The sequence below is a fragment of the Octopus bimaculoides genome, chromosome 3 (genome assembly GCF_046866305.1).
Source record: "Octopus bimaculoides isolate indiv1 chromosome 3, ASM4686630v1, whole genome shotgun sequence".
In the NCBI taxonomy this organism is placed as follows: domain Eukaryota; kingdom Metazoa; phylum Mollusca; class Cephalopoda; order Octopoda; family Octopodidae; genus Octopus; species Octopus bimaculoides.
This window is the reverse complement of record NC_142930.1, coordinates 78,244,053-78,269,970: the sequence shown is the minus strand read 5'-3', so window position 1 is coordinate 78,269,970 and position 25,918 is coordinate 78,244,053. Positions and strand designations below refer to the sequence as shown.

The 25,918-nt window shown below is 37.7% G+C and overlaps 1 protein-coding gene across 15 annotated transcripts in view; it reads right to left on the bottom strand.

Annotated features, from left to right (window-relative positions):
* The window catches only part of LOC106874806 (F-box only protein 16), a 333,993-nt gene that overhangs the window by 244,520 nt on the left and 63,555 nt on the right, over positions 1–25,918 (bottom strand). Inside the window, exon 1 of one of the 15 annotated variants that reach the window (XM_089349278.1) lies at positions 21,057–21,079. The exons of 12 other annotated variants lie outside the window; for them this stretch is intronic. The gene's annotated coding sequence lies outside the window, so the exon portion shown is untranslated. Of the gene's footprint in view, positions 1–6,735; positions 7,056–21,056; positions 21,080–25,918 lie in introns of those variants that run through there. 2 more of the 15 variants (XM_089349283.1, XM_089349275.1) reach the window with 2 other exon arrangements.

Sequence of the window (25,918 nt, the reverse complement as noted above, 5' to 3'; positions counted from 1 at the left end):
AAAGATCCCAGCATCACCAGCAAAATACAAGACCAGATACTGCAACAGCTTGGGCTTTAAGGGACCACAGCTCTTTAATATCCTTCCAAAATGCCTGAGAGATCTGCATGGTGTGGATGCAAGTATCTTTAAAACAAAACTAGATCTTTTCCTTTCATGGGTTCCAAACGAGCCCACCTCACGGCAGGAATCACAGATGAGGGCAGTAGCATCAAACTCCCTCAATGACCAAATGCTACATATCAGAGGAGGTTCCAAATAATGGTGTAGTTCAGTCAATGGTGGTGCTCCAGCATGACCGCAGATTTGCAGCTGAAACATTTTAGAATAAAATATACATGTATACATATACATCTATATATATATATATATATATATATATATATATATATATATATATATATACATATATACATACATATATATATAAAAATTTAAGGAATGGAGAAAACGCATGTTATAATTGCATACTTTATTCCTACATATGTTTCAAAGGATTACAACCTATGTGATCCATAGGGATCTATGATGTTAAAATTGTAACCTTCTCTTCAGGGAATGCATGGGAATCATCTTAAACGTAAGATATTATGACCGAGTATGAAACCAATAGATGGATAAGGTTATGACGTGATTCATTTGAAAAACACTGTTAGAGAATTGGATGCTACCGGATAGTGGGTTGGACAACACATACATATAAATGAATATACATACATGCATACATAATTACATATACATATATACACACACACATATATATATATATATACACACATATATACATATATATGTGTATATGTATATATACACACACATACACACATATGCCCACATTTACACATATGCACATACGGACCTACGCATATACAAATATACATATATGTGTGTATATGGATCACATAGGTTGTAATTCTTTGAAACATATGTAGGAATAAAGTATGCAATTATAACATGCATTTTCTCCATTCCTTAAATTTTTAAATATTCTCAAATACCCAAAATTTCAAGGAGTTTCTGCCTCAAAAACAGGAACTACACCACAGTTATTTTGTGTTCTTTGCTACCTTGGTTTCTATTAACCCATTTATTCTATCCGAAGAATCTTTATTCATTAAGATAGAAGAAATACATATAATTAAACATATATATATATATATATATATATATAGCAATAAGAAAATGGAGGGATTAACAGGTGGTATTCATCAACTTATAGACATTATATTATGTCAGTTTACTTGTTTATTTACTAAAAGGATAATTATAACAATATACAGACACATATGACATATTATGTCTTATATCAGTAACTAACAGTATAGCCCAGTGCTGCCCGGGATTAAGCTAGGATTATTAAGTGATCCAAGTGCTTTATTTCAAACCAAAATAAGTAACATCAACATCAGATTTGAACGAAATCCGTTGAAATTGGTTTGGCTGAAAATGGTTTGCTGGCAATTTGATTGGGAAATCCCATAAGGAATCAGTTTATTGGTTATTTCCACTCATTGACTGCTTTTTTTAAAGTTGCATTAGAGATCTGCATAGGAGAAGGTTGATCTGAAGGTTTGCATTGGGGATCTGGATTGGAGTAATTTAGGAAAACTTACCAACAGCCTTAACCAAAAAATAAGGGGCCTGTCCCTTTTAGGTTAACTCTAACCCTAACCCTAAACCCTAGCCCTAACCCTAAAACCCTAACCATGATCCTAAAACCATAGCCCTAACACCAACCCTAATCCTGATCCTAACCCTAACCCTAACACTAACCCTAATCCTTACCGTAAAACCCTAACCCTAAAACCCTAACCTCAACACCATAGTGGAAATCGTGTGGGTGTTAATCTGAAAAATTACCAAACCCTTTTTGTGGTCCAAAAAACGAGTTGTGGGTGGAAGCCTCAGAAATTTTAACCATTTATATTGTGTAATTCACTGACAAATTGTTACATACTTCTTTGTTTCATAGTTGTGAAATATAAACAAAACTCTTTTGCTCCCAAAGTAGTATATGTGCATGTGTGTGAGAGTGAGAGGGGGGGGGGGGAGAAAGATGAACAATTTAAAATAAATAAATATATTTTAATTGTTGTGTGAGAAAGTATATATAATCTCATTATAAAATATAGTGTCTTTCAAAAACTGCCCTCTCCCACTTTTTTGTTACTTTTTTTTTGTTAGACGCTAGCAAACAATCTGTGTCTCTTCCTCACTCACCCTGCCACAAACACACTATTTCTCTCTCTCTCTCTCTCTCTCTTTCACGCACTTACGCACAGTTTGACTTCGCCATGTCAACAAACTTCAAAATTGGTAAAAGTTATGGTTGAAAATCGATTTTTACACATCTAAACGCGGGTGCCTCTGAGAGAAAAAGTTGATGAAAATGCAGATAGGGTCATGACGAATCTCCTCTAAAATTGGAGCGACATGCGTGCTAATTTGTGGATGTGCATAAAGTACATTCACATACACACACACACACACACATCTTGCCTTATATATATGTATATATATATACGGATTATGAAAATGAAATTTTTCAAGTGGGGTCGTTGCCAGTGCCCCTGGACTGGCTCATGTGTGGACGACACATGAAATCTTTCGAGCGAGATCGTTGCCAGTGCCCCTGGACTGGCTCATGTGCGGGCGACACATGAAATCTTTCGAGCGGGATCGTGCCAGAGCCCCTGGACTGGCTCATGTGCGGGCGACACATGATATCTCTTGAGCGAGATCGTTGCCAGTGCCCCTGGACTGACTCTTGTGCAGGTGATACATGAAATGTTTTGAGCGGGTTCGTTGCCAGTGCCCCTGGACTGGCTCATGTGTGGGTGACGCCCCTGGGCCGGCTCTTGTGCGGGTGACACGTGAGGTTTTTCGAGCGAGATCGTTGCCGGTGCCCCTGGACTGGCTCATGTGCGGGCGACACATGAAATCTTTCGAGCGAGATCATTGCCAGTGCCCCTGGACTGGCTCTTGTGCGGGTGACACATGAAATGTTTTGAGCGGGACGGGATAGTTGCCAGTGCCCCTGGACTGGCTCATGTGCGGGTGACACATGAAGTCTTTCGAGCGGGATCGTTGCCAGTGCCCCTGGATTGGCTCTTGTGCGGGCGACACATGAAATCTTTCGAGCGGGATCATGCCAGAGCCCCTGGACTGGCTCATGTGCGGGCGACACATGATATCTCTTGAGCGAGATCGTTGCCAGTGCCCCTGGACTGACTCTTGTGTGGACGACACATGAAATCTTTCGAGCGAGATCGTTGCCAGTGCCCCTGGACTGGCTCATGTGCGGGCGACACATGAAATTTTTCAAGCGGGGTCGTTGCCAGTGCCCCTGGACTGGCTCATGTGTGGACGACACATGAAATCTTTCGAGCGAGATCGTTGCCAGTGCCCCTGGACTGGCTCATGTGCGGGCGACACATGAAATCTTTCGAGCGGGATCGTGCCAGAGCCCCTGGACTGGCTCATGTGCGGGCGACACATGATATCTCTTGAGCGGGTTCGTTGCCAGTGCCTCTGGACTGGCTCATGTGTGGGTGACGCCCCTGGGCCGGCTCTTGTGCGGGTGACACGTGAGGTTTTTCGAGCGAGATCGTTGCCAGTGTCCCTGGACTGGCTCATGTGCGGGCGACACATGAAATCTTTCGAGCGAGATCATTGCCAGTGCCCCTGGACTGGCTCTTGTGCGGGTGACACATGAAATGTTTTGAGCGGGACGGGATAGTTGCCAGTGCCCCTGGACTGGCTCATGTGCGGGTGACACATGAAGTCTTTCGAGCGGGATCGTTGCCAGTGCCCCTGGATTGGCTCTTGTGCGGGCGACACATGAAATTTCTTCGAGCGAGATCATTGCCGGTGCCCCTGAACTGGTTCTTGTGTGGGGTTGTTGTGGGATTTTCGGGCGGGATCGTTGCTGGTGCCCCTGGACTGGCTCTTGTGCGCGTGTCACATGAGGTTTCTCGAGCGAGATGAGCGTGGCCGTTGCCAGTACCGCCTGACTGGCCTTCGTGCGGGTGACACATAAAAGCACCCACTACACTCTCTGAGTGGTTGGCGTTAGGAAGGGCATCCAGCTGTAGAAACACTGCCAAATCAGATTGGAGCCTGGTATAGCCATCTGGTTTCACCAGTCCTCAGTCAAATCGTCCAACCCATGCTAGCATGGAAAGCAGACGTTAAACGACGACGACGACGAGTAATAGAAATTGGGATAATATCTTACAGCTGTTTCAGTCCAGAGGTAACATACCTCATTCTACATATATCAATATATCACTCCAGTAGACTGAAGTAATTAGTAGATGAAATAGAGGTACATGGATGTTTCTCTAGGCCTCTTCAGAGACTTTATAAAGGACATAAGGTTAACTTATAAATATAAAAATATAAAAACTCACATATATATGCACACTTTTACATATACATAAATACATATATGTACATTTAAATGTACATACATAAATGTCTGTATATGCACACAAATGAATCAATTACTATTATTATTATTATTATTATTATTAGATGCAATATATTATACATATTAGATAAAATGTAAACAGGTATGAGAAAGTTATAAGGTAGTGATAAGAGGAGTAATATTGCAATTTATAAAAACAATATAACTTAAAATTTTCTATGCAAGAATGAAACTGTGTATACAAGAGGAGGATACATATATACACACATACACATTAATTCATATCATTATAATTCTAACAATAATATCCAAACTTATATCTATATATATATACATATATATATATATATATATATATATATATATATATATATATATATATATATATATATGTATATATATATAGATATATATATACATCCATATATATACATATATATATACACACACACACACATATATATATACATATATATATACATATATATACATACATATACATATGATGGCCATCTACTCGTGACCGAGGAAGACCATTGCCGACCTTCAGGAACATTGTGCGTTCTAGGACTAACTTATATTTTGCATTTGCGGCTTTGTTGGTGGCTAATGAGCCCTGCTCTTGACAAGCATACACGACTGCAAACATTGCAGACCAAGCTTTCCCCATTCACTATATGAGCCGTGCGCTTTCATGCAGGTCGCTTAAGTTCTTCATGCTGGATATGTGCCCTCTCAAAAGTGTCAATCTCCTCCTTAACCTGCTTCCTCCATCTGTGGCGATGACAGGCATTGTTCTCCCAGTCAGTGTCCTGCATATCACAGGCCTTTAATGAGGACTTGACACAGTCCTTAAAGTGCAGCCTTGGTTTCTGCCGGAGTCTCCTTCCATTCACAAGTTCTCCATATAGCATCTGCTTAGGAATCCTACTATCCTTCATTCTATTATGGTGTCCAGTCCAACGTAACCGGTGCTTGTGCACCATCACCTCAATACTCAAGATATCAGCTGTCCTCAGGATCTGTGTGTCTGGAATCTTTGAGGTCCCGTCAACATTGAGAATGTGCCTGAGACATCTCTGATGAAAGCATTCAAGGACCCTTACCTGACGTTTGTACAGAGTCCATGTTTCACACGAGTAGAGGAGCGATGTCAGTACACATGCACAGTACACAGCAACTTTTGTTTGCCTTGCTATGCCATGCTGGGACCAGGAAGAGACCGGAAGGAATTAGTTGCTCTCTGCAACCTGAAACATATTTCCTCATCCAGGGAGCAAGAATGGCTGAGTGTGCTGCCCAGGTAGACAAACTTGTCTACTACCTTCAGAATTGTTCCTTCAACCAAGATAGCTGGTTTCACATATGGATTTCCTGGTGCAGGCTGGAACATTACAACAGTCTTGTCCAGGCTAATGCCATGTCCAAATGCCTTGCAAGAAGCAGAAATGCAATTCGTGAGTATTTGCATGTCATCCACTGTATGAGTGACTAATAATAAACTGGAGAACCTTTGAATTGACAGCAAATTGGCAAAGATTAAAGAGGCGGCCAGAAGATCGATATCTGACATATATTTCCAGAGAGCTAACCTTATTAAAAACCTTAGGTGAAAGCAGCAACACAGTACAAAGAAAAGAGAGTTGGGGTAAGGATGTCACCCTGCTTGACACCATTCTCTACAGGAATGGGTCCCGCCATGCCACCACCAACATTGACCCATGCCTCCATCCCATCATGAAATGATTTAATTATAGATATAAAGTGATCTGGATATACATTTTTGCCAAGTATTTTCCATAGAAATAGCATTTCTGGTATATATATATATATATATATATATACACATAGATAAAGTAAAGACTATTTGCCAACATCATGTAGCAATCCTGGATGGGACAACTGTTACTGTTGTTTAGCCCCAGGAAACGTTTCCAGCTGGCTATACAACACGATATCTGTGCCCTTATATTTTCAAACAGAGAAGCTCTGCACCCTCATCCAGCACAAAGCAAGAGGTAGTCATGTTCGAAAATACAAGGACAGAGGTATTGTTGCATAGCCAGCTGGAAACGATGTTTCCTGGAGCTAAACAACAGTAACATTCATCCCATCCAGGACTGTCACATTATGTTGGCAAATAGTCTTTACTTTAATGTACTGTTACTGAATATCTCTCTTTGAGAGATTTAGAAATAATAATGTTTATGTATATATATATATATATATATATATATATATATATATAATAATTTTTTTCCAGAGGATGTGGCAACCGTTACCAATATAGCATAAGAACTTACCTTAGGAGATCATTAATTAGATTCCTTAAGGGTCGTTCTCACAGTTTATATTTATATCATAAGATTTTTAAACTTTTAAATTTTCATATTCAAAAGAGACAGAGACTTCAAATTCGATATATCGATTTATTCACCACTCTATGTTAACATTTCTATGCCAAACTTATCCAGTGACTGGTCCATTGAATTTAGACGTTTGGCACTTCTTCAGGAGTGGTTACCTTTCGAACAAAACACGAAAAAACACATACATAACTATTATTAGGTCTTTAGGACATCGTTAGCTTTCGTGTTTGTTATTATAGGGGAGATAACTCCTTAATTTTCTATTTTTATTGCTCTCCTGTGGATTTCCACTAGATTAATTATTTTGTTTATTTCTCTTTACTATACTATATTACCCGTATACATATGCATACATACACATGCACACACATATATATATACATATATATACACATATATATATATATACATACATATACACACATACATATGCCCATACATATATACACACATACATACAAATACAACACACATACATATATACATACACATGCACACACACATATACACATACACATATATATATACATACATACATATACATACACAGATATATATACACATATATATATATATATATATATACATATATACATACATACATATATATACACACACACACACACACACACTATCTTTTATGCACTCATCCATATATGCATAATTGCACATACATAAACATACGTGAGACATCATGCTGTACTTCATCACATCTTGAGATCATTTATACCAACGAAATGTACCTCTTATGATATGCGTACATTTCAGAGCATTATTCTTTACTTTATTAATCAATTTATCCTTAGAGAAGAGTATGTGGTACAGTTCCACCGTACAGAGCGAACAATACTTTCTTCCTCTCTCATATGGCATTGATCTAGCTATTATAGACCATTCTAATGAATACTGTTTATTACTTTCCTTAAGACCCCAGATGTATTTGCTAAGACTAGTGCTAGCCATTTTCTTCCTATCTCTAAAGCATGAGAAATGGTTAGAAATTCTACGGCATACCTGTCCTGAAGTGCACCCCAAGTATGCCATGGTATCTGTTTGAATATGAAAATTTAAAAGTTTAAAAATCTTATATATATATATATATATATATATATATATATATCGCCTTCCTTAAAGAAAATGACTTGCTACCTGACACCCAACATGGTTTCTGACCAGGAAGAAGCTGCCTGACTCAGCTCTCACAACACTATCTAGGTGTTGAAACAGCTACTGAACCACTCAAATGTGGAAGTTATATACCTCGACTTTGCAAAGGCCTTTGATAAAGTCGATCATGGAATGATATGTCACAAATTGCGTGATCTCGGCATAGTTGGAAAATTAGGAGAATGGCTTCATGACTTTCTGAAGGATAGAAGTCAGGTGGTAGTAGCCAATGGGGCCACCTCCAATGACACGCAAATAGTGAGCGGTGTTCCGCAAGGCACTGTTTTGGGACCACTACTTTTCATAATGGCCCTCTCAGACATGCCCTCAGCCACACAGAGAGCCACGATCACAAGTTATGCAGATGATACAAAAGTCTCACAGGTAATACAGAACCCTGAAGACACTATGCACCTGCAATGTGAGCTGGATGAAATATACAAGTGGGCTGAAAAGAATAGCATGCAGTTTAATGCTGAAAAGTTTCAAGCCTTGTGCTCTCAGCATCCAAAACTAAATGCAGTACCCATTACATACACTGGACCTGGAGGGACTGCAATCCCAAAGGCACAGTCAGTGCAAGACCTGGACATTTACATAAGTAATAATGCATCCTTTCATGTTCATGTTGCTAAATTGGCAATGAAATGCAAGCAACTGACCAGATGGATTCTTAGGACTTTTAGAACAAGAGATCAGGAAACCATGATGGTGATCTGGAGGACACTTGTTCTAAGCCACTTTGACTATTTCTCTCAGCTATGGTCACCAACCAGTGTCAAATTAATCTCAGAACTTGAGGCAATCCAATGAAGCTATATGAAGAAGATAGCCTCTATGCAGCATATAAGCTATTGGGAAAGACTCAAGAGATTAAAACTCTATTCCTTAGAGCATAGATGAGAAAGATATGCCATAATATACATCTGGAAGATCCTTGAAGGAATTGTCCCAAACTTTGGCATCGAAAGTTACACAAATAAAAGAACTGGATGCCATTGCATAGTGCTACGGACTCCAAACTTGCCATCAAGTTGTAGGACAAGATACTGAAATAGCCTGGGCTTCAGAGGTCCACAGCTCTTCAATATCCTCCCGAAGGACCTGAGAGACCTGCATGGGATGGATTGTAGGTGTCTTCAAGATGAGGCTGGACCTCTTCCTGTCAGGTGTCCCAGATGAAGCAACTTTGCAGCAGGAGGTGCAGATGAGGGCAGCTGCATCAAACTCTCACATGCACCAAATGTCAATTCCTGAAGTAAAATTTGTGAAGTAAAATTGTGTAGCAACACCAAATGGCAGTGCCCCAGCATGGCCACAGCTCATGAGCTGAAACAAGATAAAATGAGAAAAATGAAAAAAAAAATATATATATATATATATATATATATATATATATATATATATATATATATATAGGTAAATTGAAAATTAGAGGTAATACTTGACAATTGTAAGCACCTGTGTATTCCAGCTAGTGGTTGCGGTGAAGGAATAAATTGTAAATCCAAAGGAAAAAAATAACAACAAAACTACAAAGGATTCCGCGGTACACGTGTTTCAAGCTCTACATGTGTATAATATAATATAACATAATATAATATAACATAATATAATATGTGTATAATCTACAATGTAAAGCTATCTTCAGCCGCAAAGATTATCTCTCTCCCAGGAAATTATACCATCTTGACGTTTAAGTAAGAAGAAATGTGTGATGTAAGAGGTGAAGATCCTTTCGGTATTTATACACACTGAATCGTTGCAAGGTATGGAAGGTTTTCGAAGGACCGGAGAGATTATGTCCGGGTGGAGAATTATACCAGATATAGTACTATACAAAATACCGAAAGGATCTTCACCTCTTACATCACACATTTCTTCTTACTTCAACGTCGAGATGGTATAATTTCCTGGGAGAGAGATAATTTTTGCGGCTGAAGATAGCTTTACATTGTAGATTATACACATATTATATTATGTCATATTATATTATGTTATATTATATTATACACATGTAGAGCTTGAAACACGTGTACCGCGGAATCCTTTGTAGTTTTGTTGTTATTTTTTTCCTTTGGATTTACAATTTATATATATATATATATATATATATATATATATATATATATATATATATATGGTAGTTCTCTACTCCTTACACAGTCTGACTACCTGATGTACCTATAACTTAGATTGATCATGGTGTCTGATGTGGTTTTTAAACCAGACAATGTATTGAAAAGATACCTACATAGATTGCATATCCAATTTGGACCACCAAGAGCTGCAGTTAAGTTCTGATCTTTGTGCATCTTAAAATATTTTTTGAGGCCTCCATTATAATTGCAGAACTTATGGCATATAGAGCATTGAAAGGTGTGCACAGATATATAGGCAGAATAGTTGGTGGAAGTTTGTTTTTCATGGGCCCTCAAATGAGATTTGAACCCAGCAAAAGAAAGGCATGGTTTGTCACAAACTGTGCACACAAAACGGTCACTGAGATTCATCTCAATCACAACATTCTTCCTTAAATCTCTCAAGTTTTGCATGTGTTATCCTGGCCTCCTCAAAGACTTTCATTCTACTCCACACTTCTGTTCACCATCCAGCTCAATCCAAAGCAAAGGTTTTTATGACCTTTGGATCCATTTCAAGTGACTTCATGGTAGTCCTTAAACCTCTTTTTAGGTTTATATCGATTGTGTTTCCCATCAGCAAGCTCGCCATAAAACAACTGTTTGGGTGTGCATTCATCTGCAATTTGAACAATATGGCCAGATCATCTCATTTGACAGAGTTTGTGATGATTTTGGCTTGACCATCAACTTGCAAAAAACACTTGTAATGTTTCAACCTGCATGTAGTGCTGTGTGCAACTCCACTAAAATTTTTGTCATGGGTAAGTTACTTGAGGTTGTTCACTCTTTCATTTTCCTTGGAAGCTCTGCACAAAATGATAGGAATCTGGACACAGAAATACATCTGCAAATTCAAAGGGCAGTACAAGCATCTGGTGGTCTGGAGTCATGCGTCTGGTGCCAATGACATAAATAGCAACACAAAATAGGCTCTTTACAAATCGTTTGTCTTACCATCTCTGTTGTATTCATCTGAAACATAGATGTATTATGAAAGACATTTAAAATTGTTAGAACGATTCCATCAAAAATGCCTTCGTTACATTTTAAACATTAAATGGGGCTTTTTTAATCCAGACACAGATGTCTTTGCATCTGCAGGCATCACTTCAATTAAATCAATCATTCTGAAAAATCAAACGTGTGTGTGTGTGCGTGATGATATATATATATATATATATGGGAGAATATACAAATAATAACAACAGACGAGGACAGGTGGTGTAAATAACAAAAGTATATAAAACAAATGATGGATGGGTGTCAATTCATTACAACTGTGAATTAGAAAAGGGGGTTATTATAACACCTTTTTTTCTACTTTAATTTTCTATTTTAATATCTCTCTTACTATTATCTCTTTGCTTTCATATAATAATGTTATGGTACACTATTATTGGTATTCTTCCTTACCTATCTATGAATACCATCCTCATTTCCCCCCCTTTTTCCCCTCTCTACCCTATTGTAGAAGTTTGGCATTTATGTCTCCATCAAACATACTCTTAGAAATAAAGCTGGCATGTAAGGGATCTATTTATAGATATATTTATAAATCATTGTGAATCTTATCTTTCACCTTTAATTCTGAATTTCAAGTCGAATTGTACCCCTTTCTTCATTGTGGAGAGATGTTCAGCTGTCCATCCTCCCACCATCACCAAGCAGACTAACCCCTTTCAAGACTGTAATTCTTAGATATACCTCTCCCACATATGTTGCAGTGATGTCCCCACCTACAAAACTAGTTGAATTTGTTTTGTTTTGATTTCGCAAACTCATTCTGCAACCAGTATTGATGGTAGAATCACTAAATATGCACATGCCAAGAATTAAAAATTCTTTTAAATATCCTTAATAGTATACTTTGTGCATTCATCTGAAGAAAACAGTTCTTTATAATGATGGAATGTACTCATTAATCAATTAAACAATTTGTTGGAAACAGGTGTAATGAATTGACACTTATCCATTGTTTGTTATACATTTATTTATGATTCACCTCTCTCGGAACCTGCCCCTTGTGAGTTCTGAAGTATATTATTGACCATATATTTAATGCAACGTGCGTTTCTGAATTAACCCAAGGGCTGATGATATATTCGGTTAGTTTCAATTAACTGTATACATAACCTGAATATCTTTCTGTACCAATGCTGGAAGTTATCTATAACTACTGTGTATGCATTTTAATTCTGACCCCACTTGGTTCCTTATCATTCAAGTACCTTATTCATATATATATATGTAAATATTTTTAAAAACTTAGGGAATACTAATTATTCCAGGTTATCAGGATATTTACTATTTTACACTTTACTAATGCGAAGTAAACGGTATCAATTATAATATTATTACAAATTTGGGATTTTACCAATAGGACCACAACTTCGATTTCAGGACAACTTTATTTTCTGGAGTACACATAGAAAGTTATATCCAAAATACTAATCTAATAATATAATCTTTTTAAAGCCTACTATATTGTACAATAAAATAAAGTACATTAGGTGGTTTGTTTTACCAGGCTATACCTAATACATAAATCCACCAGTGCGTCCTCAGGCTATTTTTCTTTTTATTATTATTATTGTTAACAGATCCAACTTAATCATACAAATTCTAAGATATCTTCATTAAAAATAAGAATAAAAATAAAAATATCTATATATATAACTTCCCAATATACTTTTACAAAATTTAAAAGATTTTAAAAATTAAAAAATTAAAAAAATTTTTAAATTCATAAAAAATTTAATAAACTTAAACACCTAAATATATAATAACGATATATATATACAGAAAGTGCTAAACATAAAGAAACCCTCATCGACTATTTTATAACCACGTCAAATTAAACTGCCTATCTATATAAACTTTACGGGAACTAATAATTTATTGTGAAATTTACCCCTAGCAATACTAGTATATATTACCATTATAAGAGGTGCAGCAATATCAAAGGCAAGTTAACTAGGAAGTTAGTTTTTGTTTGTGGCAGATGTTCAGGTGCAATAAAGACTGTAAACAAACAGGAAACAACTTCTATCTCATTCCAGGGTGAAAAACTAGAGGTAGTCGATAGCTTCCACTATCTGGGTAACCAAGTTAATAGTAGGGGTGGGTGCGCTGAAAGTGTAGCTGCTAGAATAAGAATAGCCTGGACAAAGTTTAGAGAGCTCTTACCTCTGCTGGCGACAAAGGGACTCTCACTCAGAGTAAAAGGCAGACTGTATGACGCATGTGTACGAACAGCCATGCTACATGGCAGTGAAACATGGGCTGTAACTGCTGAGGACATGCGTAAGCTCGCAAGGAATGAAGCCAGTATGCTCCGATGGATGTGTAATGTCAATGTGAATACCCGTCAGAGTGTAAGTATCTTACAGTGACATTCTTACACCATCTGATGGCATCACTAGGCACTATATGGGTATGACAGTCAATTTTGAAATAGCATTTTCCAATAGTAGAAACCTAGCACAAATAATTATGCTAGGTAGATAGCAACTCCAGAATTAACGAAATTATGATGGACTTAAACTCGGTAGATAAAACAGAACCCATGAAGCCAAATGAACCTAGGAATAACCTCAAGAACCACAAAAAGAACTTTCATGAGAACCTCTCTGTTAGACTTATTTGCCCAACTAAATCTGATATTGGTCGGCTTAGCAAATCCATTCTGGATATGGTCTTATCATTCATAATTCCTAAATTATCCCTTAAATTATGGTGTAATACTGACGAAGTAATATACTGGTTCACATATACTGAAAATGTAAGTAAATACTCATTTATACAGTTTGATATCAACAGTTATTATTCTAGCATCTTCCCTATTCTCTTAAATAAGTCCCTGATTTTTGCTAAAGGCTTCTCTCTTATAACCAGGGATAAAATAGATATTATTATCTTTGCTAGGAAAACTATTATAGAATTTGAAGATAGGCTATGGACAAGGTATGACACCCCTGATAATTTTGATAGCGCCATGGGTTCAAGTGACTCAGCCCAAGTTACTGATTTGGTTGGGGCATACCTCCAAAAGTGTCTTAGTAGTGAACTCATTGAACTACAGAGTGGTCTTTATAGAGCTGATGTATTATTCATTATACCTAGTAATAGTAAGACTGTCATAGAAAGAATGAGGAAGAAAATCAGAAAATTCTTCAAAAGCTTTAATCAAGGGCTCACTTTTGAATAAGATACGAAGGTAATTAACTTCTTAGATGTTTCACTAAATCTTAACCCTTGTTTGTATTACCCCTATTGAAAACCAGATGAGGTTACTAAGTATGTGAACGTATCCTCTAATCATCCCCCAAATGTATTAAAATCATTAGTAAAAGGAAATTCATGGAGAATTACACAATTATCAGCTAATATTGATATACTTAATTCACACTCCCACTACTATAACTTTGCTCTATCGAAGGTGGGATACAATCAGGAGATTGCATTCCTTAATTCAATTTCCTCAGAAAGTTTGATATCAGCTAAACACAATAAAGAAAATGAAAATGTGAAAAATGATAATAGTTCATCTGATCTAGCATATAGATCTACTAGAATTGTCCATAATATTCCTATTAAGATAAAGAATAAGATGCATAACAATAATAAAATAGAAACTAAGAACAGTAAAATGTCTAGCATGTATAATAATAACAATGATAAGAATGAGAAGAATGGAGCCAATTCTAATAATGACATAAATACCGATAATGCTAATATAATTAATAATCTAACTAGAGGTTTGGGAAATAACAGGTCTGATAGGATCCATTTTCATAAACATAGGAATACTAAGAATAATGACCTGGTCTGGCATAACCTTCCTTTCAATTGTACAATCTCTACTAGTATATATAATAAATTTAGGGAAATTTTGGAGAAAAACTTCCCAGTATAGCAAACACTTCTCCTGTAGGAGAGTCAGAGTCTCATATCCCAGCCTTCTTAATCTAGGTACGATTATAACCAACTTGAATAGAAAAAATATAAACTTAGCCTGTGGGATTGATAATGATAATGGTAATAGTGGATTAACACCTAATAATAATAAGTATGAAGGAATCAATAATATCATGGATAATACTGAGGACCTACTCTCAGCTAGCAACAATACAGTCAGCATAGCTCACAGAGCCAATAGACCGCAGACGAAAATACCAAGTATCCCAAATGCAACCATTACTGGTTGATGGTATAACATCTAATGATATAATCCAAGGCAGGACTTATATAAATATAACTAATAATACCTATTATAATAACTCAAATAATGGTGACATAACACTTGATAATTCCTCTATGAATTTGAGCGGTACCTCAAATGATGACACTATAAATGTTAATGACAGGGTAAGCAATGCTAATAATAATAACCGCAGTTGCAATTGTAAGGAAAGATCCCAATGCCCATTATTGGGTCAGTGTTTAGCAGGAAATGCCATCTATAAATCTACAGTAATAAAAGAAAGTAATAACTTCATTTACATCGGGTGTTCTGTAAGTATGAAAAAATGTTTGAATAACCATTTTTCATCCTTTAGACTCAGGCATAAAGCCAGCAGTACCTCATTATCTACGAAAATCTGGGAACTCAAAGATAGTAATAGTAAATTCAGCCTAAAATAACTGGTATGGATGTGGACTGTGTTGTATGGAGATATATGAAATATTTAAATATAGAGATTAAAAAAAAACCTAATTAATAAAACCTAATTAGATCTTAAAATATCATGTGTTCATAGGATTACCGATACCTTTGAATACTTTAGAAGCAGGTAACGATAAGTATATCATACTATGATTTGGTAGCATGAGTTATCCGGGGTGTCATACCATTCAAAGCATACCCTCTATTGTCTCAAAATCTATGTAGTATTGCTTTCTAATAACCCTTAACCCCTTTGATTTGTAATCTTTCAATAATTATATTATATATTTACCCCTTCAGTATTCTCTTCCCTCATAGTTTAATATGCAAATTTACAATACATTACTAAATCTTGCACCTTCCCTAAGTATAAGGTATAACCCCTAGGAACTGTTATTATTTTACCTAGATCAGTATATTTGATGTACTTTAGAAATATTTTATAAACCCATTTCCATAGGTATCTTTATTTTTATTTTTTTCAATTAATATTTGATACATATATTTTTATTTTATAGGGTGCCTATAATAACATATCTAAGAATTCTTTTCGATATACCAATATAATTTATATCATAATTTATAAAATAATCCTTATTTTCATTTGTTATACCTTTTATATCATTCTGTAAAGAAATATTTTATAAAATTTTTATATTTTATATTATTAAATTTATGTATTTGTATATATATATGTATCATTATATAAATATTTATATATATATATTATATATATATATATATATATATATATATATATATATATCATCATCATCATCATTATCATCATTTAACATCCGTTGTCCATGTTGGCATGGGTTGGACAGTTTGACCAGGGCTAGAAGCTGGAAGGCTGCACCAGACTCCAATCTGTTCTGATGTGGTTTCTATGGCTAGATGCAATTCCTAACACCAACCACTCCGAGAGTGTAATGGGAGCTTTTACATGTCACCGGCATGGGTGTCATTTACGTGACACCAGCATCTGCCATGACTGCAGATTTATTTGGCTTGATGGGCTTCTTCTCAAGCACAGCATAATGCCAAATGGACTCAGTCATTGCCTCCGTGAGGCCCAATGCTCAAAGCCCAGCATAATGCCAAAATGGTCTTGTTCCTAGCTTCTTTGAGGCCCAATGCTCAAAAGGTGCTTTATGTGCCACCAGCACAGGTGCCATTTGTGTGAAACTGGTATCTACCACATCTGTGATTTTACTTAGTATGATGGGTCTTCTCAAGCACAACATAATACCAAAGGTCAGTCATTGCCTCTGTGAGGCCCAACATTTGGAAGGAGTTCAACCACTTTGCCTCCGTGAGGCTCAATGCTCAAAAGGTGCTTTTTATGTGCCACCTCCCTGGGTGTTGGTTACATGACACCAGCATCAACCATGACTGATTTCAATTGGCTTCACAGGTCTTCTCAAGGACAGTATATTGTCAAAGGTCTCAATGACTGTGAGGCATAAATTTTGGAGATCATGCTTCACCACCTCATCCCATGTATTCATGGGTCTACACAGTAAGGGATCAGTTCTTCTTTACACAGCTGTCCTTGTCCATATGTATCACATAACCACACCAGCACATTGATCTCTCTTGCACACCACATTTGATGCCTCTTATGCCCAACTTTTCTATCAAGATGCTTACACTGTGTCAAACATGCACACTGACACTACACATCCAGTGAAGCATACTGGTTTCATTTCTTTCAAGCCTATGCATGTCCTCAGCAGTCACAGCCCATGTTTCACTGCCATGTAGTATAGCTGTTTGTACACAGGCAGCATACAATCTGCCTTTCACTCTGAGAGAGAAGCCCTTTGTTGCCAGCAAAGGCAGGAGCTCTCTAGACTTTGCCCAGCCTAATCTTATTCTCACAGCTATGCTCTTGGAACATCCACCTCCACTACTAACTTGATCACCTAGGTAACGGAAGCTATCTACTACCTCTAGCTTACCCCCATGGCAGTTGATGGAGTCTATTTTCTGTACATTTTCAGTGTTTATTGTACCTATGCATCTACCACACACAAAAGCTATTTTTCCCTATTAACCTTCCTCTCATATTACTGCACTTTTTATGTGTTTAAAGCTTACACCGAGTGCATCTTACAGAGTTACTACACCTTTTCTACAAATCAAGCAGAGCCATCTACCTGGAGGGACTTGTGATTTATCTGCCTTCCTACTTACTAAGACTTTGGTTTTTGCTAGGTTAACTCTAAGGCCCTTCGATTCTAGACCTTGCTTCCATACCTGGAACTTCTCTAGTTCTGATAGTGATTCAGCTATAGTCATCAGCACAGAGGAGCTCCCAGGGGCAGCCTGTCTTAAATTCCTCTGTTATTGCCTGTAGGACTATGATGAACAAGAGGGGCCTTAAGACCAATATTTTTACTTTTATGCATTGTTTGTTTTAGATTTTGTTGAGTACACAGTATAGCAGGGTCAGTTGAGCACCATCTGTGAGAAAAAGAGCACCATGACGTAATTCACTCTGCCACAGATATAGAAACGACATGCTGCACTGCTTGGCATTCGTGCCAGAAGCTCCAATACAAACATTTCAGAGTGCTTGAGTGTCAATCTGAGGACAGCGCAGATTTGAAAAGGGTTGGATGAGTCTAATGGTGATTACGAAGGTACGGCAGCTCGGAAAACTCACTGTTATGATTCTGATAAGAATTCCCTAGTCAATCAGACGAGGGACATGGGAGTGTCTGAATTACTTATCAGGCAGGTAGTGCATGAAAACATTTGGTATTCCTTATACAAGAGTCTACTGAAATGAATTGATAGGGCGGCATGTAACATCCCAAGGTACATCTTTTTGCTGAAATGAATTGATAGGACCACATATAACATCTCAAAGTACATCTTTTTTTTTTCATTATTTACATTATTTTCATTTGACATATTTGTCCTCAAATTGTTTGTTGTTAACACAACGTTTTGACTGATATACCCTCCAGCCTTCATCAGGTGTCTTGGGGAAATTTCGAACCTAGGTTTGAAATTTAACAACAAACAAGATGAGGACAAATATCCGTCAAATGTAAATAATGTACATAATTCCACATCACTTAAATATAGAACAGTATTATCTTTTTTTTCTCTGATGAAATTATTGAGTATTAATTGAAACGGCTGTAAGAAGCGAAGATAACCAATTTGTTAATAATAAATAATTGTTAACTTCTTTATCTCCATCTTCTTTTCTTCTTTTAACTGGATATAAACTATATGCTTAATATATACCCGTTGTTTTAAGGAAATTTCATTCTCCAACAGTACTAGGTATTGAACCAGTATTTCCTTGAATGCAACCATCCCTTCATGAGGTTAACATATCCTCTAATTAAATTTATATGATTAATTTATAATTATAAATGAGAGTACATGAAGTACCAGTTTGCTAGAAATAAGAGTCAAAATCCTCAAATAAGCCACCATCTCACTGAAAAAAACCTAACAGACCAACAGAAGTCGGGCAATGAGCAATGAATTTAACTTACCATCTCAGCTGATAGTTGCAGAATGAAGTAAAAGATATACCTGTATCATGATTTTGAATTCTGGGTTTTCCCTTCGTTCTCCTTAGTAAGTCACACCAAATTCAAATCAGTTTCAGTTCATAATTTTCAATAAATGAGTAAACATTCAAATGAATATTCACATAGATATTATCATTATTATTATTAATGCCTTTGCACAGCTTCTAACACTGGAGATGTACTACGGTGTCAGCTGTTCACTACCAGTGAACTAAGGTAATACCCCTTATTTTTCGAGCACCTTTGGGAGTATTCAAGCGGTTCCAAGCAGTGCTGTTTTCTGCAAGTGCTCCACCCTTATTGCAGCCCCTATTTGTTCCATGTACTTCTCAAGATTTTTACTCAGTGTTCTTAAGGCGCTGACAATTACTGGTACTACTACCACCTTTTTCATCGACCACAACTGCTTAACCTCCCAAGCTAACCTGTCATATCTATCGACTTTTCTTTCTTCCTTATTGCATACCTTGTTGTCAGCCGGGCATGCTATATCTATGATCCAGCATAGTTTGCTTTCTTTCTCAATTAAGACTATGTCTAGCTTCCTATTCTCTATCTCATGATTGCACTGAGTCATAAAACCCCATAGGATCTTTGCTTTATCCTTTTTGATGATGCCTTCGGGTTTATGTTCGTACCACTATTTTGCTGTCAAGTCCATACTTGTTGCAAAGTGTCCAATGGACAAGCCTTGCTATATTGTCGTGGCATCTCTTATATTCCTTCTGGGCTAGTGGTGTACATTGACTGGTAATATGCCATACGGTTTCACCATTTTGTCCACAAATTCTGCACTTATCACTTTCTGATGTGTTGTCTATTCTGTATTTTATGTAATTTGTTCTTAGTGCTTGCTCTTGGGCAGCACAGATTAGAGCCTCCATTTCCAGTCTTAAATCACTTTTAATCATCTACAGCCATCTTTTTTCTCTGTCTGTCTTACCTTCAACATCCCTGTGAAATTGTCCATGCATTCTTTTCTTTACCCACCTATTTTCAGTTTCATTCTTTTTCAATTGCTTGTACAGTGCTTTATCTTCACAATCTTTCATCCTACACAAGCCTGACCGTCTTACTTCTAATAATAGTGGTTCTGTGGCATTTTTTACATACCATGCTATGTTGTTTTCTTCTGCTCTAATGCTGTGTTCACATCCAATAAGTCCTCTTCACCCCACCTTTTACTTGGTACATACAGTCTGTCTATGTTACTTTTTGGGTGGACTATCCCATATCTAGTTAGCAACTTCCTTGTCTTTCTGTCTAAACTGTTTAGTTCATCTACTGTCCATGTGATTACCCCTATTCCATATCTAAGGAGTGAAACTGCCCAGGTGTTGATAGCTTCAGTCTTATTCTGCCTGTTTAATTTCGACTTAAGGATCAGTCTCAGTCTGCACAAGTACTCCACCTTTCTGTCATTTCTTTCTCCATCAATTTATCCATTTCCAAAATTCCCAAGTACTTATAGCCCGTCTCTTCTATCTGCTTTATAACCTCCTCCGATGGTATCAATAGCCCATCCATACATTTGATTTTGCCTCTCTTCAAGATAACACACCACACTTTCTCAGTCTGAACTCCATTCTGATATCAGCATTGAAAGTATACACTGTATCAATGAGGGAACTGACTTGGGATTCATCTTTACCATAAAGTTTGAGGTCATCCATGAATAACAAATGGTTGACTTTTTGTTGGCGGCTTTTGAATACATACCTAGCTTTTGCTTTCCTCAGAATCAGTGTTAGTCGTATCAAGCACAGTACAAAGATCAGTGGGGACAGGCAGTCCTCTTGGAAGATGCCGCTCCTGATTTCTACTGACCATAAACTTCTTCTGTATGCTGTCAGGTCTGTCCTCCAATTCACCATACTTTTTCCAAGCAATCGCTGAACATTCGATGCAATGCCAAATAGGTTCATACATTCCATAATCCAAGAATGTAGGATCATATCGTATGCCTTACAATAGTCAATCCATGACATGGCTAAGTTACTTTTCCTCCTCTTGCAGTCTCTAAGTACAGTTTTGTTTTATCAGGAGTTGATCTTTGGTACCTCTGCACTTATGCTTGCATCTCTTCAGCTCATGTGGCAGGACTCCATTTTTTTCCAGATGTTTGTACATTGACTCTGCGAGTATTCCAGTCAATAATTTCCAAATAAGTGGCAAACAGGATATCGGCTTGTAATTGTCTACAGTATTGCTTTTTTCGATGCTTTTCAAGCACGGCGCTGTCCTACACAATGCCAACCACTCTGGTGTTACTTGGTTGGCATTTAACAAGGTGTTGAGTTGCACAGCTATTTGTGCATGACATTCATCAAATATTTTGATCCAGTAGCCTTGAATTTCATCTGGTCCCAGAGCCTTCCAGTTGCTCATTTTTTTGCTGGTTTCCTTCACTTCCTTAATTGAAATGACTAGTTCTGCTTGTTTTGTATAGACTACTATTTGTTTCAGTTCTTGCAACCATTCAGCATCATTTTTGTGCTCCTTGTCTTTGCTCCAGATGTCACTCCAAAACCTTTGACTTTCAATGTTATCTGGTATCAACTTTTCATCTGTACACTCTCCATTTATTTCTTAATAGAATTTCTTCTGATCTATTCTGAATAACCTATTCTGCTGGTAACCCTTCATTCTTTGCTCATATCTTACCATCTTTGCTTTCTTTGCAACAAGGTGCTGTTTCAGTTCCTCCATTACCACTTTCAGGCCCTTTCTTTCAATATTATACTTCCTTTTCAGTGCCTTGTATTTTTGTTCGCTTTTAAGGTCCCCTTTCTCTTTTTGGTCTAACACAGAAATGTCTTTCGAGAGCATATCTAACCCTACCTGTGTTCTTCTTTTCCACCATGGATCTTTTCTTTTGTCACTCCCATTATGTTTCTTTTTCTTGACATCAACACTCACATTTTCTGCTACAACAATACTTGCTGCCTTGATCAAATTATTTGTTTCTGTGATGTTGTTTGTTCTGATATATTTCAGATTTTCATTGACATTTTTGTTTCTTGGTTCAATTTCCACCAATCAACCTTTTTAAGGTTGAAAATAATGTTGCTATCATTCTCCTGTAGTCTTGCCTTTATTCTGTCATAGATTGCCTTATGTTCATCTGTCATGTCGCCATTAGTTTTATTAAATTCAAATTACGACAAACGTAAATAAACAAGCGAAGCTTGCTTTTAGAAGCATTGAGATGTCTTTACAGCTGGCCACCTACACTTTTCTCTGCAAAGTAAGGATAGTTTATCCTGTTCAGGCTATATTATTAGCATTATTCTGCGATTGAGAATTTAAACATCAATTAGTTTTATTGTTTTCTTTCAGATCATCTATATGTCTCTCATCAAGTAAGCTACCATTGCTCCTTTCCTGTGCTTTGAGATTACTTTTATTAGTAAGAACTGTATTTTCATCGTTATCTCTGCTGCTATTTTCCAATACCAGGCTTTTTGCTTGCTCCATCTACGCCGTGTGTGGTGGTCCCTTTCTGGATATTGACAGGCTGGAGCCAGACCAGAATCTCTGATCCTGCTGGGTGCAACACTGTCACCATCAATGGCTTCAGTTTCATTACCACTGTTATTCATAATATTTTGTTTTTACATTGTCACTCATATGAGGTAGCAATTATCAGGTTGCGCACTTACCAGTGTTTTTTATTATTATTACTATTATTATTATCAGCAGTAAATAAATAAATAGTTAATAATAACAATAATATTAGTGGCCAGCAAGCAACAATGCCATTAAATGGCTAATCAATAAATCTTATAATTAATTTATAATCATAAATGAGGGTACCTGAAGTACCAGCTTACTAGAAATAAGAGTCAAAATCCTCAAATAAGCTACCATCTCACTGAAAAAACATAACAGACCAACAGAAATAGGTATGGATTCTGAGAACCTTCAGAACAAGTGACCAGGAAACTATGCTGGTTCTATGAAGGGCATTTGTCTTCAGCCATCTGGACAACTGCTCTCAACTGCAGTCACCCTACGGTATCAGATTAATAGTGGAACTTGAGGCATTTAAGCGATGTTACTCCAGGAAGTTTGCCTCAATGGAACAGCTGAATGACTGGAAGAGACTGAAAGAGCTATGACTCTACTCCTTGGAGTGAAGACGGGAGAAGTATGCAGTGATATATGTATGGAAGATCTTGGAGGGACTGACACAAAACTTTGGAATCAAGAGCTATCAGACCCTGAACTGGATGTCACTGCACTGTTCCAAAGAGTCAAGGTATCCCATCTAGAGTGAGGACCACATACTGCAATAGCTTGCAATTCAAGGGCCCATAACTATTTAACGCCTTGCCAAAATTTCCAAGGAAGCTTCACGGAGTGGGAGGGGGGGGAGTAGATGTTTTTAGGATACAATTTAACTTTCTGCTATCCAAGGTCCCAGATGAACCAATATCAAGGCTGGAGACCTAAAAGAGGGCAGCAATTTCAAACTCCTCCTTCACCAAAAGTCAATCACATAGAATTGGCCATTAAAGGGGGTGAATACATTGGCGGTGCCTAAGCATGGCCACAGCCTTGGGCTGAAACATCATTATGATCAACATTTAACGTCCGCTTTCCATGTTGGCATAGGTTGGATGGTTTAACTGAGGACTGGCAAGCTTGGAGGCTGCAGCAGGCTCTAATCTGATCTGGTAAGGTTTCTACAGCTAGATGCCCTTCCTAACACCAACCACTCTAAGAGTGTAGTGGTTGCTTTTTACATGCCACCAGTACAGGAGCCAGTCAAGTTGCACTGGCATCGACCACACTCGAATGGTGCTTTTTATGTGCCACTGGCACTGGCATTGGCCATGCTTGAATGGTGCTTTTTTTGTGCCACCCGCATGGGTGCCAGTTAGGCAGCACTGGCATTGGCCACAACTATGATTTCACTGGACTCAACAGGTCTTCTCAAGCACAGAACATTGCTCATTGATTGAAGGGTACTTTTAAATGGACCAGTTATGTGACACTGGCATCAGCCACAGCTACAATCTCACTTGGCTTGCCAGGTCTTCTCAAGCACAGCATATCTCCAAAGGTATCGGTCACATGTCATTACTTCTGTGAGGCCCAATGTTTGAAGGTCGTGCTTCACCACCTCATCCCATGTCTTTCTGGGTCTTCCTCTTCCACAGGTTACCTCCACTGTTAGGGTGTGACACTTCTTCACACAGCTGTCTTCATCCATATGCAACACATGACCATACAAGTGCAGTCGTCTTCCTTGCACACCACATCTGATGCTTCTTATTCCAACTTTTCCCTCAAGGCGCTTACACTCTATCATGTATGCACACTGACATTAAACATCCAGCAGAGCACACTAGCTTCATTTCTTTCAAGCTTACACATCTTCAGCAGTCATGACCCATGCTTCACTGCCGTGTAGCATCATACAGTCTTTTCACTCTGAGTGAGAGGCCCTTTGTTACCAGCAGAGGTAGGAGCTCCCTGAACTTTGTCTAGGCTGTTCTTATTCTAGGAGCTATGCTCTCAGAGCATCCACCCCAACTACTGACTTGGTCACCTAGGTAATGGAAGCTATCAACTACTATTTTTTTTGCCTGGTATGTAACGGAATCTGTTTCCTGTATATCTTCGGTGTTTACTGCCCTCTGTGCATCTGCCACATACAAAAACTATCTTCCCAGTTAACCTTCCTTTGATATTGCTGCACCTCTTATGTGTCCATAGCTTACACTGGGTACATCCTATGGAGTTTCTACCTACACCTTTTCAACAGATTGAGCAGGGCCAGTTATCTGAAGAGATTTATTTGTAATTTGTCTGCTTTCCTACTTACTAAGACTTTGGTTTTTGCTAGACTGACTCTAAGGCTCTTCAAATCTAGACCTCACTTCCGCACCTGAATTCTGGTAGTGACTCAGCTATTAGAGCAAGGTCATCAGCATAGAGGAGCTCCCAGGGGCATCCTGTCTTGAATTCCTCCGTTAATGCCTGGAGGACTGTGATGAATAAGAGGGGGCTGAGGAATGATCCTTAGTGAAGCCCGGAATTCTTCACTATACTTGTTGCCAACCCTCACCTTACTGACAGCATCCATGTACATGGCTTCTACAGTTCTCACCAACCACTCATCTATCCCTAGTTTCTGCATTGACTACCAGATAAGGGATCGGGCACCCCTGTCAAAGTCTTTCTCCATGTCAACGAAAGCCAAGTACAGATGTTTATCTTTGGCTAGGAATTTCTCCTACAGTTGTCTTACTAGAAATATGGCATCAGTGGTGCTTCTCCCTGGAATAAACACAAACTGCATCTCATCAAAACTAACTCTCTCCCAAATTAGTTGGGGCTGTGACTCTCTCTGTGACCTTCATCACCTGATCCAACAAGTTGACACCTCTGTAATTATTCCTATCTAATGCATCACCTTTACCTTTGTAGCAGTTGACTATGGTGCTGCTACACCAGTCATTAGGTATGATTCCTTCATAGTGGCATCTCCAGGTCTCTCTCTTTGAAGTATCATTAAATGCAAGTGAGCCATCATTCATGCAGATATATTTCTCTCCTATGATATCACAATT